The following is an 18,931-nucleotide window of genomic DNA, read 5'->3' on the forward strand; positions in this document are numbered from 1 at the left end:
CTGCCTGCAGCAATGAGAGGGCCGTGAACGCTGACTGACAGCTTTCATCTGCGCGTGTGCTGCAGCGGTGGCGGCAGGGTCAGGTCCGGCTCTGCGACGCAGCTTCCTGTTCTGTACGTCTCCCTTCCCTCTGTTGATAACCTGTGCCTGTCGTTCTGAGATAAACTGATTTTCTGATAAACTGCAGTGCCTGCAGGCTGTTTATATCTCTCCATAACTTTCTTCCCTTTTTCCAAAAGTGCATCTTTCATACTTTTTTCTTTCACCACGCGTGAGTCAGTGAGCTATGGGTAGTTCTCTGGCACTCCCACACATGCCACCCTTATTGATCTGTTGACACCGAGTGCCTCCTACACCCTCTGCAGCAGCGCTCCTAGCACCACCTGCTGTCTCTCCTTGTGGCTGTCTCCCTCACCTTTCATCTCGCGGCATTCCTGCCCCGTGCGTGCCGACACACACACACATACACACACACACATACTTGCATGCATGTTCATACACAATGTGAAATACCGGCTCATCCATCCTGACTTTATTCAAAGGTCCTGTAGTCTGCAAAATTCACTTAACCAACATATTTTTGTGAAAAATCTGTGCCTCTTCCTTTTGGTGAACTCCAGACAAAGGATGAAAAAAAAAATCCTCTTTTTGCTTTTATTGCATGCTAATCTTTTTTCAGAAAGTGTGTGCTAAAGGCACTCAACTCTCAAATCAGCCCTTTGTGATGTCACATTGGGGTCATACTTCTCCTAGTCCAGTGTTTGCTCCACTCTTTTTGAGACCCCATTAAGGCCACTTTGTTTTTGTCATCCTCCCAACATGTTGAAGGTCGAACAAAACATCAGTTTGAACAGGTAGCAGGAGGCTGTAAACAGAGGGCTCAGTATGTTGTTGTTGTTCAAGAGTTGCTAAGAGCTTTGTGGTCAGTAGGTTATAGAATACAGCTCCACTAAAGTCCTGGAAGGAAGGATCTCACAGTGGTGTAGGTTCGTTTATGTCTATGATTAGAGGTCTTATGTATGAGTGACGCTACCAGGAGTCACAATATTTTCTTCTTCCTTGCACAACGTTACTGATGGTGTAACACTCACTGCTTTGATGAAGCAGCGAAAGGAGTGCCTATAAGTAGCGTGTTACTTATAGCTTAGCTCGTACATCCAAAACTGTGAGGCAGATGGCAGCGAGCCTTGAGCCGTGACTTTGACATCCACACTGGAGTTGTTTACAGCAGGAAATATGAAGTTTTCAACATGGTATCAATATATCATACATTGAATGTGGAATAAAGATGAAAAGCTGTGGGGTGGAGGGGGGCTGGAAGGTGGGGTTTGCAGGGGAATGCTGGAAGAGATCAAGCAGGGAGTACATGTTTTGGGATATGTACAATGGGATCCAGACAGAAAATTGATTATGGAGCAGAAACACTAATCCGCTGTCTGAGCCCGCTATCTCTGCCACAGACAGAGCATCCCCCCAGGACCACAATCCTGCACCCGCTTACATCTTTCCCAGACCGCCTCATCAATAAGATATCCTCCCCACCTCACAAGGCTCTCTGCGCGCCATCGCTTCTCCGCCTGTGAGCACGTATGATGTCTTTTTTTCGCCCCCAGGCCGCATGATTCCCAAGATCCCAATGTTTTCCTTGTGTTCGTCTGCCAACATCCTCCCTCACCTCGCTTGCAACCCCCTCGGCCGTCCTTGACACGAGCCCTTCATACATACCTCACTGCACGTGTTTGCTTGGGCGAATGCTTGCAATGGGCAAACAGGACTGATTTTTATCCTCTCAATCTGGCCATTACAGTCTCTTAGGAAACATGTTTGTCAGCGCATTTTTATAAGTAGCCCGTAGGTGTAACACTTATAACACACTATATTGACGTTTAGTGTATCTTTCCCATGAAATTTGTTAGAAAAAGAAAATAAGCTGTTTAAACAGCCAAACACTGTTGGTCTCCTATTGCACACACAAGCCATTTTCACTTACTGGTAATGTTTAATGCACACTGTTCATTTGCTGTCCCGCAGCTCTGACTGGAGACACACTTAGTAGAGGAGACAGAATGTCGAAAAAAAACAATCACACACATGCAGTAACAAAAAAGAAAAAAAAGGAAAAGTCCTTATTGCTGCAGTAAAACTTTAATTCCAGAAAGCCTCTTTTATGTTGTCTCAGGAGATGGGTGCTTAAGAAAGAAGTAGATACAAAAAAAAAAAAGAAGCTGTGAGACAGTCAGCAAGCTGAACAACCAGGAATTTTCACTCACTGCATTTAAGTCCCGAATCTTCGGAGACCTTGAAAGGTTTATTTTAGTGCAAATATGAAAATATTTCTTTGTTGCCGCCAAATTCTGAGTTGTAAGCTCCGAATTTTTGGTAGATTTAGTTCCCAAGGAGAAATGAGGACACGCTTCACAACAGCAATGTGGCGGCAGTGAATATAAATATTAATTTATAGCGCTTGCCTTCCTTTTCCAAACTTTGCTCAAAAACATCAGTTATCGACTTCCCAAGTCTCACTTATCATGCCAAGAAAGTTTGCTTTCCGTGTTGTTTACAAAATGCCGCCGTGCGGAAACATCTGCCGGCATTCAGATTCGAGCTTCGCATTATTTTCAAAATACACGTTTGCTCTGCCTCGTTTAGGAAATCTCCCACCAAAAGATGTGATGTTCAGTTCACAGCTAAAAGAGAAAGGGTGCACGCCGTGGCGGCACATCATGTTGGATTTTTAAAATGTCACGCTGCGTTTAGCAGACATGCGAAGCAGCGTGGCTGAAAGGTGAAATTACTCCTTTTAATAACCTCTCTCTGAGTGGCCAACGCTGCTACACATAGTGAAATTGTTTGCAGCTTGTAGCTCCTCTACTTGGTGAGAGTGGTGAAGGTCTTCTCAGCATATAAATCACATTGTTTAATCCCAGTAAAGTGGTGAAGCTCACCAGGGAGTGGAGCACTTCTAATTGCAAAGCAAGATCTCCAGCATTCTCTGCTCCAATCACTCACATCTCTCAGGAGGGAGCACTTGTCCTGTGCTTTACTCGCTCGAGTATGCATCCATTGCAAGGTCCAAAACACACACACACACACACACACACAATTGGAAGATTCTGATCTGCCACACTCCCATCCCCTCAAACACTCCCATGTCTCCTATGAGTCCTGTTTGCCCTTCTAATAGAATTATAGAATTACATGCATGAAATAAAACCTCACTTTTTCAAATTGTATTGAGAGAGAGAGAGACTCCTCCCTGTACCAACTGATCTGCGCCATGAAAACACATTTTATTTTATTAAATTGTACTTCCTGTCTCATATCCTTTATTTTGAATTTCAGCGTGCCGTGACTGAAGACTGTGTTTGGTCTCATTACGGGTTCTGTCTGACTAAAAGGCTGTAAATATGTATCGGTTATTGTGCAGATTGACTTGATCACATAAACAAGATTTAATAACGATAATGAAAAACGGGTGGATGGATGACAGAAAGGTGGATTTGGCAATTGGCTTTCCTGGTTTTTCAAGGGCAAAGTTAAAAACTCTCTGTGTTTCAGTGGTACTGTCTGGAAATCTAAATGCAGCTTTTGAACTTCCATTTGTGTTTGGTGTGTGTGATGTTTTATCACGCTCTCAATATTATACCCTGCCCTGGTGTTGAGGGCTACAATCTGTGTTTGCCACCTGCTCATTCATCAGTGTCAGTGAGCAGCCCGAGCCACCAGAAATGTATTGAGACTCTTTGACTGGCTCCATGCTGGGGGGGTCGAGCGTCGGATTCTTAGATTTCTTTTTTGATCAGTGGGCGCCAGCTGTACCTCCTGAGCCACAGCTGCCCTGACACGACTTCTTTAATAATTCATCATGTTCTGGTCGGCTACATCCCAATCTAGCTCCATCGATACTCGCCCTCCTCCCTCTCATCTCCTCCCATGGTAATGCCAGTCGTACAGGGCAGTGTTGGAGGTCTCGGAGTGAAAAGAAAAGCACGCTAAGTGAGGTTGCGTGCAGCACAGACGACTCCAAGAGGCGACCAGCGCACACAATCTGTGACCCAATGCAGCAAAGTTGCATGCTTGTTTTCGATGCGTGCCTCTCCTTTACTGCCAAGCACAGCTTGCGTCAGATATTTCATTCAGTGAAAGCGCAAAGGGGCCGTGCGCTTCGGCGGTGAAGAATAAATTAGAGCGATACCCGCAAGCTCCTCTGTTTGTGCCGCCTGTTGTGATGACTAATGGTAGTTGTTTAATTTCTCCTCCCCCAAAAAACTTAACGTGAATACCAAGTGCGGTCATTTAACAAGGAGAAAAAAAACACGCTCCTTATTTAGAACTGGGGTTGATTCAGCTTCCACTCCTATCTGCGTCCCTGCCTGAGCTCCAAGTGCAATGTGATGGTTCAAAGAGCAAGTGGGAGCCGTCCAATTTAATATGGCGTCAGAGCGGTAACTGGCATTCATGAGTCACAACTTTACACAAATGTTGAAAACAACAGAGAGCAGGCAGGAATGGGAAAATAACATGGCTGGTGTGAATAATCATTTCTTTATTTTATGATTGGTCTGTTTTTGAAAGGGGACCACATTGAGATTGTGATCAGCCTGATAAGGATTCCCACCAGACTTCCTTTTATTTATGAGTTGTTTATTTCCTGCAGTGCCTGCTTGTGACTGCTGGGGACACGGTGTGTGCAGCTCTGACCGGAACTTTAAGAGCTCCCAGTATTGATCTGCCGACTGGTCGGAGAGGAGTGCGAACCATCTGTGACTTACGGGGCTGCAACTTCAAAGAGATGCACAAAAGGACCGTTTTGTGCCAGAATGGGATTGGCGCTGTGTTTATGTTGACGCTTCGAGCCCATCGTGCTCATGAATAATTGATCATTAATTGTGTACAATATATCCCCCTCGCCAGCCCCTCACGCTGAGGCTTTTGTTTCGGTACGATAAATCTTTACTGTTATCTCTGTTGCTGTAATCTTTACTGTAACTTGTCCTATATATTTTCCCTCCAACCCATCTGTGTTTACAGCAGATGACCACTCAACTTGATGAGCGGCCTGGATCTGCTCAGAGTTTCTGCCATCTGGAAAGAAGTTTTCTCCTTCTTCTTGTCTCTTCCATAACACGACTGGGTCTTGGTTGGAACAACCGTCCTTAAAAAAAAAATATTGGTCTGAATCTGAATATGCTCTACATGCAAAAAAAAAAGGATTACTTGTTCTTAAAAGTGCAAAAAAGTTTAACTTACCATTTGGCCAGAATTATTTCAAACAAAATGTGAGCATCACGCTGGAAAACATGATGCTTTTATTTTTTTTTTACATCAAGCATGATTTTTTTTTTTTTCGCCAAACTTAGTACCGCTAACAATAATATTGTATAGTGAAGTCACTTACCAGACAATAGCGTTGACAACAATGGCTGTCACCGAAAACAAGCCATCTACAATAGTTGATCAGTTGGCCTGGCTTGGTTTGACCCAGAATGTCCTAATAAACTTTATAGTGAATTTGTTTCCCCCGCCTTTTACCCAGTGTTGCTCAGACATCTAGCACATACACGCCTTTACTGTGCTGACATCGACAATCCGGTTCGGGAGATTATTTTAACAATTCAACAAGGAGCAACGCAAGACTCTTCAAATATTAATGAACTTTAAGTTTAAAGAAAGGTCAGACTAGCAAGGAGTTTCACCGAGAGCCTTTTTGATTACTGTTTCATGTTGCCATCTCCTATTCAGGAGCACTTTGTGTGCGAGTCAAAGCCGATAGTATTTCTTTGTGAATATCTTTTTTGTTCTTCAGTCACACAGTAATAATGACGTGCAACGAGCAGAACCTGCCAATGCAAGAACACAGTGTAACCAAGGCAGGGACAAGATAAGCCAAACTGTTTGGCCTGCAGAGAGGTATTTCAGCTCCGGAGACAATGATGTGGGTTGTTTAAAAAAAAAAATAGCGGTGAGGTTGTACATGGAGCCGGTGAAAGTGGCAACGCTGCACAGGAGCGTTCTGGCCAGTTGGCTAATACAGAAGAGAGAGGTGTGAAAATGAGAGCGAGCCCAGCTAAACAATGTTTCAGAAGGCTGCGGCGGCAACAATATTCCTGCTTGAAAGCATCTTATCTCTTCCAGCGGCCCTAATTTGGCCGTCGCTGCTTCAGCAGCAGATTCCCTCCCCGAAAGCCTGCTGCCATGCTAATGGGCGGCTGCAGTCAACACGAGGCTGACTTGAATCCTGGAGACAGTCCTGCTTTTTTTTACCCTGGCTTACCTCCCTGCCTCGGCGGAGGCGGAACCCGTCGTGTTCGTGTCACGTCGTGAAATGTGCTAATGTGTTATAACCTGCTTCATTATTTATGGAAACAGAAGAGAGCGAGTCTCTGTGCTGGACGACTTCTCTGTCAGCCCCGCCGAGTTGTTTCCTTTCCCTCTGTTCCTGCCCATTTGATTAGTTTTAGCCAGACTTCCTCTCCGGCGGTCCCGTCCAATAATCACACTGTCACGGTGACACCTCTGCAGTTGCTGTGTCGCGCTCAGAGGAAGTCCCATTAATATTAGATACACGCACACGCGCGCGGGCGCACACGCACAGAAGCTGTGACACACTTTCCAGTTAACCTGAAATACTTCCGCTGCAGTTTGTCCTGTGAGTGACGTGATGCTGGATGTGTAACACCTGCGCAGTGATTTCCGGAAGACGAGAGCAACGAGGTAAAACTGGCGGAGGAGGTTTCTCGGGGAGGGAAGCTGGCGGGCGGGAGGAGATGGGTCTCTTTCATCTCCGTTGCATGTCAGCGCACATCTGCCGCGATTCGGCTCCGCTGCACCACCGACGACATGACCTTCGAGTGACTCACAGGTCTGTGAAGGCGGGCGTTTGCATAACGCCACAATTTAGAAAAATAAATGAACACTTGAAAAAGGGTCAGTATTACATTCAGAGGTGACACTGACAGTCTGCCAGCGGTCACATCAGGGAGAAGTTTACTGGAAACAGTAGTCTGCTCTTTTTTAAAGAGTTGTATGTTGATTTTTTGCTGTTTTGCAAAAGTTAAAAGCGAGGGGAAATGGAAATAATAATATCCATCCATCCATCCATTTTCCATACCCTCAGGGTCACAGGATCCTGCTAATAGTAACATTCATTCATCTTCTATACCCGCTTATTCCTATTCAGGGTCACGGGGGTCTGCTGGAGCCTATCCCAGCTCTCTTAGGGCAACACCCTGGACAAGTCGCCAGTTCATCGCAGGGCCACATAGAAACATACAACCATTCACACTCACATGCACACCTACGGACAATTTAGAATGTTCAATTGACCTCACATGCATGTTTTTGGAGTGTGGGAGGAAGCCGGAGAACCCGGAGAGAACCCACACAGACACAGGGAGAACATGCAAACTCCACACAGAAAGGTCCCAGGCCCCGGAATCGTAATAGTAACATAAAAATCACAATGTAATGTATGTGCGTATGCATTGTGCGATCTAATCACACACACACACACACACACACACACACACACACACACACACACACACAACAGTAAAAAAAAAATGTATTGCATTTCATTACAATTATGTCACTGTAATGCATATGTTTACTCCAGTAAAATTAAGAAGATAATGCATCTATATAAGAGACGGTGCAGTGTAATTTCGCCTCGGCAATTAGAACCATTGCTTCTATTGAATACAGTGTAAAGTGGAAGTAATACACAATGAATGAAAAGTCAAAGATTTTGTGTAGATTCAGTGAACACTAACTGTCATAATCACTTTGGTGGAACAGCTGAGATAAATCTTTGCCCCTGATGTCGTCTATAAAAAGTCCCTCATACAGTTTCTGCATTCACAATTTTAATTAGCCATTGTTTTGGCTAATTAGCAGAAAACACAAAGTGCTGCTGCAAATGATGGCAGCCATTTATTGACACCGCCAGCATTCTGTCAAAAGACAAGTCACTGGGAAAAAATAAGTGGTTGTTGTATTTATGAGCTGATGACGACTCCGGGGTGGAAGAAGCGTCTGGCTAATTAATTGCCGCAGTGGTTAGTAACAGGGAGTCTGTTCTTTTTTTTTTTTTTTTTTTTTTTTTTTTTTTTTTTTTTTGGAGCCTATTTCGTTACGGCAGCCTGATGGTTGTTTCGAGATTTTACCGGGCTTCGCAAACGGGAAGCTTTGAGTGGCATGAAAGAAATGCACAGTTAATTAGCAAGTCACATTGATGGAGGAGCTCAGATGTCTGTGCAGCGATTGAGGACTGGAAGACATCTCTGTTGGCACAGCCGCAGTGCCAGCAGGACTAACCAACACAAATGATGACTTGTGTTCCCAATCCCATACATACTGAGATGTGATCCTGAGGCATCTGGTCCTAATGGGTTAGTCTGTGTGAAGAGTCATCAGCAGGACTGTCATGATAAGCCAGTCAGAGGCTGGTAACTGGTCTGGCGTGCAGGGAACAGCTTTATCTGGCTGCTGTGGCTCGCTGTGAAGCAGGTGGTCTGAGCAATCACGGCTGACCTTTCCTCTCCTCTCCTAAAATCCAGTACAAGATGGAAAAACACACGCTGCATAAATTCTCTGCTTCACATTGAAATGTTCTCCTCTTTTCTTGATCCCAGACTCACACTTTGCTCCCAGCGTTCTCTCAATGGGCCAGGTTGTCATAGTGAATCTGCAGCGGATTTCCTGCCTTCTACCCTGTCGTGCAAGCGGCGCTCGGTTGCTCAAAAGATGTCGCGCAATGTATAAACATTCATTATTCATTCCGAAAGCACACACACACACACACACACACACACACTCGCATTCAAACAGAAGCTCCACAAGAGCGCACACCCATTGATTTATGCAGCTACTATAGGTAATTAGCAGGAGGATGCAAAGTCCAGAGCAGCCGTTTCATTGCGTGCACAGATGGGGGAGAGGGTGCTTTCACACGCAGATGTCTTCTTCACACTCTCTCAAACACACACAGGCATGCATGCACGCACACATGCACACCTCAGCATGAGCCTTCAGGTGGAATCACAGCTCTGATTCCAGCGTAGTGTAGATGCAGGAGGACGGCAGTGACAGGCTGAACTAGCGTGCAGTGAGTCAGCGCCGTATCAGACCTCTGGCCACAAACGTGCATGCACGCATGCATACATGCACCACAGTACAGCACAGCTCACTCCCCCCCACCACTGTTGGACGTAGCAACAACTTTGCAGGAAGTGTGCGACCGACTGGCGGGCGGTTGTCAGGGCGCTCTTCCCCTCTCCCAGTTCCTGGCTGTCTACTGGTGGAGAGGGAGGAGGAGCCAGTAGAGGTTGGACATGTTTAATTCAGCAGCTTGGCAACAGCCACGCAGATTCATGGTGCCGGCTGCAGAGCAACGAGGAGATAGTTGGGGTTTTACTACCGCGGGATTCTAATGGGGGATTTAGCATGCACTTTGCAAAATCACCTTAATCCAACTTTGTTCCGCGAGGGGAGGAGGGATGTGAATGGGAAATTAATGGCTTTCGGTGATGTGATTCCATTTGCACGTCTGTGTTTTCCATTTGAACCTCGCTCACAGTATTTTTTTTTAATCTCTAAATGTGATTGCTTCACTTTTTCCTTTTTTATCTAATTCCTTGAGAAAAAAAGAAAAAGGAAAGCAGCTTGCTTCATGACAGATTGTGGCTACCTTCCACTTTGAAAGCCAGGCTCTAATTGAACAATAAATTTGCTTCCACTTTGTTGAGGCTGAAATATGCAATAGCATGTCACCTCAAGGAGCAGGCAGCCTTTTGTGGTTGACGTTTTACGGGTTGCATTAGCGCGCATAAAAAATGATTAGTCTGGCAGTGTTACGAGCTGTCAAACCTTACGACTGTATTTTACTTGGCTGCAACCCTAACAAAGTGTTTCTGGACTGGCAAAACAGCACATTTCTTCAACTAATTTGCACTGTGAATTCATAAGAATCCACATATATTGGTATCATTGCTCTAAATTTGCGTTAATAGCTCCTTCTTCTTCTTCTTTTTAAGTTGGCTTGAAATAAGACCTGTTAATCCATTTCAGAAAGAAAGATCCATTGCGTCAGTCTGCAGTGTGTTGAACAGTGTGCCAAAGAGACAGCAGAAAGGGATGGATGATGCATATGAGACTTTGCCCAGACAAGATAAGGGCTGTGACAGTCGGCCGCTGACTGTCGGGACGTCCTTCACACTGAGGCCTTGATGACGGGGCTGCAACACAGGGGAGGGAAAGGTCCCCTCTGACAGAGGACTCAGCCCAAACACTCGGCCTGTTATACAAGTTTTTTTTTTTTTTTTTTTCCCGTCTCCAAGAAAATGCACTCTCAGACCCCTTGTACTCTCTCTGCATCCATCTATATCCATGCATGCTAAAGCAGAGTATGAGCAGCCGTGTCTGCAGCATCTTTTCGAAGTCTGCCCCATTATAGAGAGATGTAATTTTAAATGCCTTCAGGTGGTTGGAGAGGAGGGGGAGGGGGGAGTTGGGAGGGGGGGGGTCCAGACACCTAGGCAGATGAACTGATGAAAGTGGCGCCGGCCTTCTGCTGTTAGAGAAAGGCCATGTCTAAAGAGGCTGCAGGGGGCAGATCTGCCCGTCTGCCAAGTGTGTGGTGCTGCTGTGACCAGTCAGTCTTCATAATGGCTGTCTGGCCCTTTCCCATGTGGTCATGTGACTTACTTAGCAGAGCAGAGGAGGGAGGTCTGCCTCTGTTTAGCCTTTCTTTAATTGTGAGATTGTTGTGTCCAATCAGTTTTTACTTTTGTAATCAAACTTTATTATTTTGTTTTATTATTTTTCTTATAATTGATTCTATACTCTATACTATTACCATGATATGCATTTTTTTCTGTATTTTTACTCCATTGGTCACTTCAACGTGCTATAGAAACAAAGCTGACTTTGACTGGTTTTGTCGGTGCCCGCAAAGACGCCCAAGGTCAGAGGGGGACGAAGCTGTGAAGGGCGTGGGCAAACGTTGGAAGGGCTGAATGAAAGAAGGAGAACAACAGCTAACAGATGAGCACTGCACAGAATAATTGAGGCAGGTCAAGCAGGGACAGGCGGCACCTTTACTCTGAGGTAGGGTGTTTTCTAGGGGAAGTAGATAAACGTTTATCTCCCCAGTGTGTTTTCACCCCACTCCTACTGGTTTGGCTCTGAGATTCAAACTTCAAAGGAGCGTTAAATACTTCTCAGCTTTCAATTTGAGCCAAAGACGTAGTCTGCATTTAATAAGACCCACCTGGCTCTGAGATATCCGGATTTATTTGGCAAAACATTAGTGCTCCAGCAACCCCATTCCTTCACTTACTTCAAAAAGAATGTGCTGTGTGTTCTCCGTGGTTCCTTTCACACGCAGCTTTTTTTTTTACATACTTGCATCCGTTTTCTATCACCGCTTCTTATGCACTCGGGGTTGTGGGGTTTCTGGAGCTGACTGCACCTGCCTTGGGGTTCATGCGGGGTTACACTCGTTGCTAAGACAAGCAGCCATTGACACTCACACCTTTGGCCAGTTTAGACAATTAGTCTAAGCTGGAGTACCTGAAGAGTACCTGAAGACAACCCATGCTGACACAGAAAGACTCCAAACCCGCAGCTTTCTTGCTATGAGATGACAATGCTAAACACTCTGTCTCCCTTAACGACTTTTGCACTTTTTTTCATTGATTTTCCCAAATGTTTCAATGCCAGCGCTCCACTAATAGGCTGGGCCAACAGCTCCAAAGCAGCAGAAAGAAGCGTTTGTTTCATTGTACTGGTTAATTGAAAAGTGTTAATAGCTTCCTAATTGGGTGCGAAAGGGTAGTCATGGGTGAAGCACTGCCTAAAAGCTGTGCTAATGGAATCATCCTTTTAGAAGTTGGACTTGGTTACTTTCACACACCCTTTTCTGTGTTTGAACTGCGTGTTGTAGAACCAACAATCCTAACTGTAGGATGAGGTAGTTTCTTGGCTTCTGCAAACATGGAGAATAACTTCCCTCAGAAAATACAGCCTTCACAAGAGGATTTCGAAGCTATGATGAAGGTCAACCTCCCCATCCCTCTATTTTTAACATGAAAAATGAAAAAATAATAATCAGGACTGTGTGTTTATGCTGTGTTTGAAATATTTGATAAGTTTGACAAAAGCTTGAGTTGTTATCACATGTTTTGCAACACAGCTGGTTACTGTTTATCATGGGATAAAAAAACAAATGATAGTTGACTGTGTAGGAGGAAGGCACACAAACAAAGCTGTTTATCTGCCAGCGCTGCCGACGGTGAAGCGGGAGCACTGAGCAAGGCACGTACGTACTTTCTATATGCCATTCTTCTGTGTATCACAAGTCCTCTTTTTTCCCAAATAGAGATTTTATTTCCTCAACCTTAGCCTGCAGCTACACCCTGGGAGCCATGCTGGATAGATATACAGCAGCTGCTGTTCTTACATCTCGGAGTGGTTGTGATTCTTTGTTTTTGCACGCATGGAAGGTTATTTAAGGTTCCTTCAGAGAAATGAAAATGTTCTGTTTTCTTTCCAAATGGGTTTCAGCTAGAGTGATGAGGTCGGCCACTAAACTGCTTATGACTCTTCTGGGTCGTGAGTCAATATGTGGTATGAACATCATGTCGGAAACGAGTCCTTGAGGAAATCACTTGTGGTAACAACCGTTGCATATTTCTGGGAAACATATGTAGCTTTGCCAGTTATTGCAGACTGACCAGGATAGATTGTACCTGATTTTGCAGGTCTTGGTGAATAACACAATTTTCACTTTAATTTGAACAGCCCATCTACTCACTATTCCCCCTCAGCATTGGAATCACACTCAATGGTTGAAACCTTAATTTTTTGGGGGGATCTGCATTGGCAAAAAGCAAAGTCATGTCAAGGTTTAACACGGTGAAAATCTGAGCTTGCTGATGGCAGAAGACTTCCCCCATGTCCCTCCTCTCTCCCTCTCACTCTTGCTGGTCAGCGGGGAACCATTAAGATGATCCTTTTATCACCTTTGCGCTCGTCTGAGCTCATTGTCTTTTCATGTTCCCCCGTCTGTCGTGGCTGTGGAGGAATAGAGGGCGCTGGAAGTCAGGAAGAGTGCCGAAGAGGCTAATTGTTGGTTGTCAAACTGTATCTCACTGAAGAGATGCTTGAGAAGAAGTGACATGTTTCTGTCTCGTACGTGCCAAAAAAAAACCCCTCACACTGTCCAAAGCCAATGACAGCCGAGGTGCCAGACTGCACGTCATGGTCAGTTAAAATCTGGCGTCCAAACTAATCAGGCCCTCCATGTTTGTGAGCGACACAAGTTGTGTTGCCGCAGTTCTCCTCAATTAGACCCTTTGGCCACAGGAATTTTTCCAAGTGAGCCAATATAACGGGGAGCCTTCACAGTCGATGAATGCTGTCGCTCGGATTAAAATGAATTCCACCGTGCGGCCGTGCCCTCAGTGAGCGAGGAGCCTTTTATTGAGGCATGATGGCTCTCATCCAGCGACTCACACCTGCTGCCAGAAAACCTGCGGGATTATTCTGATTGGCTGTCTCTTTTTTTTTTTTCTTCTCTCTCTTTTTTTTTTTTCTTTCTACTTCACTGACCTTCAGCCTCGACCTTCACAGTCTGCGGGCGGGCGCAGTCGTCGCGCATGCATGGCGTAGTCAGCCGCACGTACGCCGTGTTCCGACGCCTGATGCACAGTGACTGCATGGGTGAGCGTGAACTTGAATGGGGTCTTAACTGGGGGCAGTACATCTGCTGGATGATGTGAGATGGACTCATCCTCGCCTCTTCCATTTGGCCCTGATGAATAAGCTGTGGCTCGGTCGACGGGTCATATCAAAACAGCCCACGGCTCGGCGTCCTCCGTAGCATGATGCATCGCCTGTTGTTGCGCCTCCCCTTCCTTCCTCCCCACCCACGCAACTGATTATGTCTTTGTGGCGGCACATAGACACCGCGGGGTGTTGCGTTGTTTCGACAAGGTGGTGGTGGTGTCGGGGGAGAGGGGGGATCTAAAGTGTGAATCTAAAAAAGGCAGACCGCCGCTGTTTTCCTCTGAATACAAATTATCCTGCCAGGTCCACACACCTACTTTTGTCTGGGCCGATTCTCCCTGGTTTAAGCATTTGGAGTAATTATCTCGCTGAAAGATCTGTTTTTCACTCCGCGTAGGTGCAGCTGCAGTCTGCAAGTCATACAATGTGTTTTTGGACATATGAAAAAAGAAAAGTGAGATGTGGCCACTATGACAAATTTAAAATTGATTTTTTTTTTTTTTTTTTTTTTTTAATGTGAGCGTGTCTATTGCATAAATGTATTTTCTAAACATTCATTACCTCTCTGTTCGCGTTGCTCAGAGCAGTTTGCCGCACAGATGCAGGCAATAAAGGAACCACAAACTTTCCATCACCATAAAATGTGCAGAGAGTTTTCTCACCTGCGCGACGTGTCACTGTGACACGGGGGAGTAACGGCGCAATAGTCGTTTTCTTTTTCTTCAGGCAAATAATTAACATCATGACCGGCTACGTGTCTGCTTTGCTGATCGTGCGCTCGCTTGCATGTTATGTTCCAGAGAACGCAGGCAATATCCATCTTCTGAGACAAATTTTCTTTTTGCTGAGGGATGAATAATTTGACCCCCATATTTGTCACACTGGAGGTTACGACAATCCTGCACCTGAAGCACTTTTTATTTCCACTCAGACATGGTGCGGGGCCATATCACATCACACGTCACACATAACACATTGCTACCTGTTACTATTTTTTCTTGTTCAAATTCTTTTCAACAGTTACTTAAGGGGTAAAGTTACATTATAACAAACGTTTTGTTTCAATTTTTGAGAATTTGTACACCAAAAACACACCTTTTTTGTTTAAAAACAAAAAATCAACCTTCTGAAATATTTGTGTACGTTTGAAGTTTGTGCACCAAAAGAATTTTAATGGAGTCCTCTGCTGCAGCTGCCATCACGTGTACTCAGATTTGGTATAGCACATGAAACAAACTGAGGGAGATGCTGTAATACCCAAAAGATACAATTTAACATGAAATATAAATAGCTCAGAATACAATGTTTTTTTTTGTTTTTGAGGAAAAACCTAATGTACATAAGATGAAAGACATGGAAATAGCAGTTAACTATAGAATCATGTCTTTGAACTCCAGACTGTTTATCTCGTCTAGCCTCACCTCCACTTTGAGGTTATTGTCAAAAGATCTCAGTCTGTGCAGTCAAAAGGTCAGTGCAGCATCATGGGGAAGACAAAGTCTCGGAAGTGATTTTTTTAAAGGACCTAAAAAAAAAAACGTGTAACATTAACAACATATTTCCTCTATAGCAACAAAAGCCTCAGCAGTTCAGTTATCAGTTTGATGCAAAGTCTTTTATTTTATTAATCGCTTTAACCAGACCGGAAAACTTCTAGTGTTAATGAAAAAATGAAGAAAAAAGAAAATCCAATGATGCTGTTTCTTTAAAAAAAAAAAGAAAAAAGAAAACTCTCAATCTTCTTATTTAGGTTGAACTACATTTATGTCATGCGTGTGTCTTTATAATTCACTATTATAGTCAGCACTGTATCTCTGGAGTACAGTGTTGACGCATGAAGTAGTCCAAATCCCAAATGCCTGAGACTCAGTATTTGATTAATAATGGACCGGTTTAGAGACTCAATGATCCAGTCCCAGCACTGTTATTTAACTGGTTTGAAAGTCACACGATGTTGGTTTTTCTTTCCTCCTTTCCGGTTTTAAACTCATCCATATGTTTCTGGGGCTTTCAGGAAACCTACTTTAAGAAAAAGTTTGAATAACTTTTTGCCTGCCTGGCTGCTGTCGCAGGAGCACAGCAGACTTTAAATGAACAGCTCCTGCCTGGCTGTAGTGCATTACTTATGGCTTACTTACTATCTGTGTGTTTGTAAAAAGCAGAGGCACCAGATGTTGTTGAAGGCGTTGAAACTGAGTGAAGGACTGGGAACGGTGCTGCGCAGGCAACCAGCATTCTACCCGATGCCATACAATGCCAGTCTAGAGCGCTGTTTTAATGGCAAGGCTGCTGTGTCAATGAATTGCTAAGGTTTAAACATTTTCTAAGGTTTAAAAAAAATCAACACGGTGAGACGGCCGACTTGCTTGACCTGCCTCCCTAAATCCGCAGAATTCAAGTTTTGTCCACGGGAGAGCGAGTCTGGCTCGTCCTGCCTTTACACGCACTTTGATTTGCAGCTGCAGTGACGCACCCTCCATTGTCGCCCGTGTTATCTTAGCTGAGCTGGCATGTTTTTAAAGAAATTGCAACTTCTTACGGTCGAGGCGGCGTGACAAAAGATGATTGTGTTCCCAGCTGCACTCTCTTTGTGCACTCTTTGTATTAGCACGTCGGTGAAAGGCACCTTATCATCTGGCAGCCGGACCAACCCGTGCCAATGGAGCTTTAATAGAATCTCCAGGAAATGTATTTCTCCTTGCCCTCGCGCTCACACATCACGCTTTTCCTCTTGCCTCCATCGGTGCTCTCCAGCCGGGACGTCCTGACTTCCTGCCAACGCTCTGGCTCTTCACCTCCCTGACTCTCTAATAAATTGTCTTTCCCATCATCCACCACCTCTCCAAGTCACTCCTTCGGCCCACTTTGGATTCTTTCTTTACAAATTGGGTTAGATCTACCTCTCAAATTCTAGCCGTCGGGGATGACCGCGGTGCAAAGTGCCGGTGGGCGGGTGGGGGGTTGGCGGGGGGGTATTTCCAAATTACACAGCCCGAGACACGGCTGTTAAGTGTCGGGGAAGGACATCAATCCATACAGAAAAAAGACAAGAAAAAAAACACTTGGCTGAGGTGTTCATGAGGGGGAGAGTGAAACCCTCCTCAGGCAGTGAGCGTCTGTATCCAGTGGAGAATGTAATGGCTCATGAATCCTACAGTACACCCTTAATTTCCCTCCATTTCCAGTAGATCCCGCTGATCGCTCTCTATCTATTTTTACCGCACCGCTCCCTCCTTTTCCAGCACCACTAATGCCTCGCATTTTTTCCCACGTACCCCCCCCCCTTTTTTTTTTTTTGCTCGTCCTTAGCGTGATATCACCCACTGCAACCCGCTGTCTTTTTCTTCTCAAAAAAGTGTTTCTGCTGCTAAATCATCCCGCGGACGAGGCAAGATGTACTCCATTAGACGGTGGGAAAGTGAGCCGCCGCGCACGGAGAGCCGCAGCTAAGAGTCTGTCCTCGTGGGCTCTATCAATAATCATGAGGGATCCTCTCTCATTAGCTCCCAGGCCTGCAGGACTTCAGAAATGGGTTCTGCCGCCTAAACCCTACGTGATGGAACACGCTCGGATATTTGGAAATGCAAATGGCAATAGTTTCTCCTCCACCCCAAGAAGCCCAGAGAATGATGGCCGCCAGCGCCGCGTGTCTTTGCTTAATTAAGAGGAGCTGCGCTTTACTGGCTGTGTTTCCATGACCACAAGAATTGCGCGAAACCCAAGTATTGCAATAAAAAAAACTGGTAACGGAAACACCTCAACTTTGAAAAACCTCTCAAATATGGCTAAAAGGTTTTGACGCTCTCGTGAAGTGGTTTTTCAGATGTATCGATATAGAGATATATCACAAAAAGTGCCTTTTTTCGCATTTACATTACACGGATGTGAGATTTGGGGTCATGTGACCAGTTCACTTCAAGTGAAAATGGCGTGTTATGATTGGATGGCGGAAGAGACAGAATATTTTTTAGAAGTCATCTCAGAGAAAAATGTAACAACCATTCTGCACAGCAAACAACGTCGAAAGGCAGATCAAAGTGGGCTCTCGCGGGACGAGATTTGATGAGAATTATGTCTAATGCACTTCACACCATTCCATGGAAACACCTGCAAATCGCAAATAGAAATACTGCTTTTATTTTGCGAAAATCTGTCATGGAAACGCAGCTTCTATCGCCAACCTCCTCTTTGCTCCTCAGTCCCTCCCTGCACTCACAGCCTTCAGACCCTTTCAGCACATTTAGGCACTATGATAATTGAATCTGCAACGGGAACTAAATCAAGCTGCCGAGCCTGGTGGGAGTTTTATTTTTTTATTTTTTCGGGATGAGGACTTAAAAGATGGCCAAGAGCAGGGAGTTCAGACCTAATCAGGGTGAAGACCTCCTCCCTCCCTCCCTCCCTCCCTCCCTCCTTCACCCCGAAGAGCTCCACGGGACCAAACTGGAGCAGAGTGAGTGAAGCGAGAGTCAGAGAGTCTAGACTCGGTCTCACGCAGCCCCTCCGGGTCTCTCATATGAGTGATGGGTTCATTTTTCGTGCTATCGGGGAGCCTTTCCGCCCGTCGCTCAGAGGGGAGGCATTAGCAAGATCGGCTTTGTCAGTCCAATCGAAAGCTCTTATCTCGCTTTCCCCCCCCCCTCGCGCACGTAGACGCACGTTGCGGCGGCGCACACCTGCACTCCACCGCGCGTCCATCCGTCACCGCCGGAGAGCCGGAGCTGCTCCACCTTCAGCCAGAGAGGAAGCCGCGTCGCCGGCCCACGGCCACTCAGCGGGGAGGAGGCAGTGATTGTCCCCCATCAATTATGCATGGACTGCATTAAGGCTGATAAATAAGTCATGGCGGGGGGGAAGAAGCCAGTCGTGGGGACGCACGCTGGAAAGTGATCTTTCACTCGGGTCCGGGGGAAGATGAACAGACGGAGGAGGCGGGCGGAGCAAAGGACTCCAACCTGCGGGGGGGATTCATCAGCCATCACATGACACCCTGCCCACCAACCAACCGCCACCACCGTCCCGATTCCCGCCTCGCTCCCCACTCCTCTCTTCTCCCTCTAAAGTAATGGCCTCTCTCCTGCGGGTGGAATAAATAAGTTATTACATCCATGTGTCCTAAGGCTTTGCGAGGACCGTTTGAATA

The 18,931-nt window shown here is 45.5% G+C and overlaps 1 protein-coding gene across 3 annotated transcripts in view; it reads left to right on the forward strand.

Annotated features, from left to right (window-relative positions):
* Positions 1-18,931, forward strand: part of trim44 (tripartite motif containing 44) — a 38,814-nt gene that overhangs the window by 14,640 nt on the left and 5,243 nt on the right. The gene's annotated exons all lie outside the window — the stretch shown is intronic.

Source organism: Nelusetta ayraudi, unplaced genomic scaffold (assembly GCF_046127955.1).
Source record: "Nelusetta ayraudi isolate G7.1 ecotype Tasmania unplaced genomic scaffold, CSIRO-AGI_Nayr_v1 ptg000125l, whole genome shotgun sequence".
In the NCBI taxonomy this organism is placed as follows: domain Eukaryota; kingdom Metazoa; phylum Chordata; class Actinopteri; order Tetraodontiformes; family Monacanthidae; genus Nelusetta; species Nelusetta ayraudi.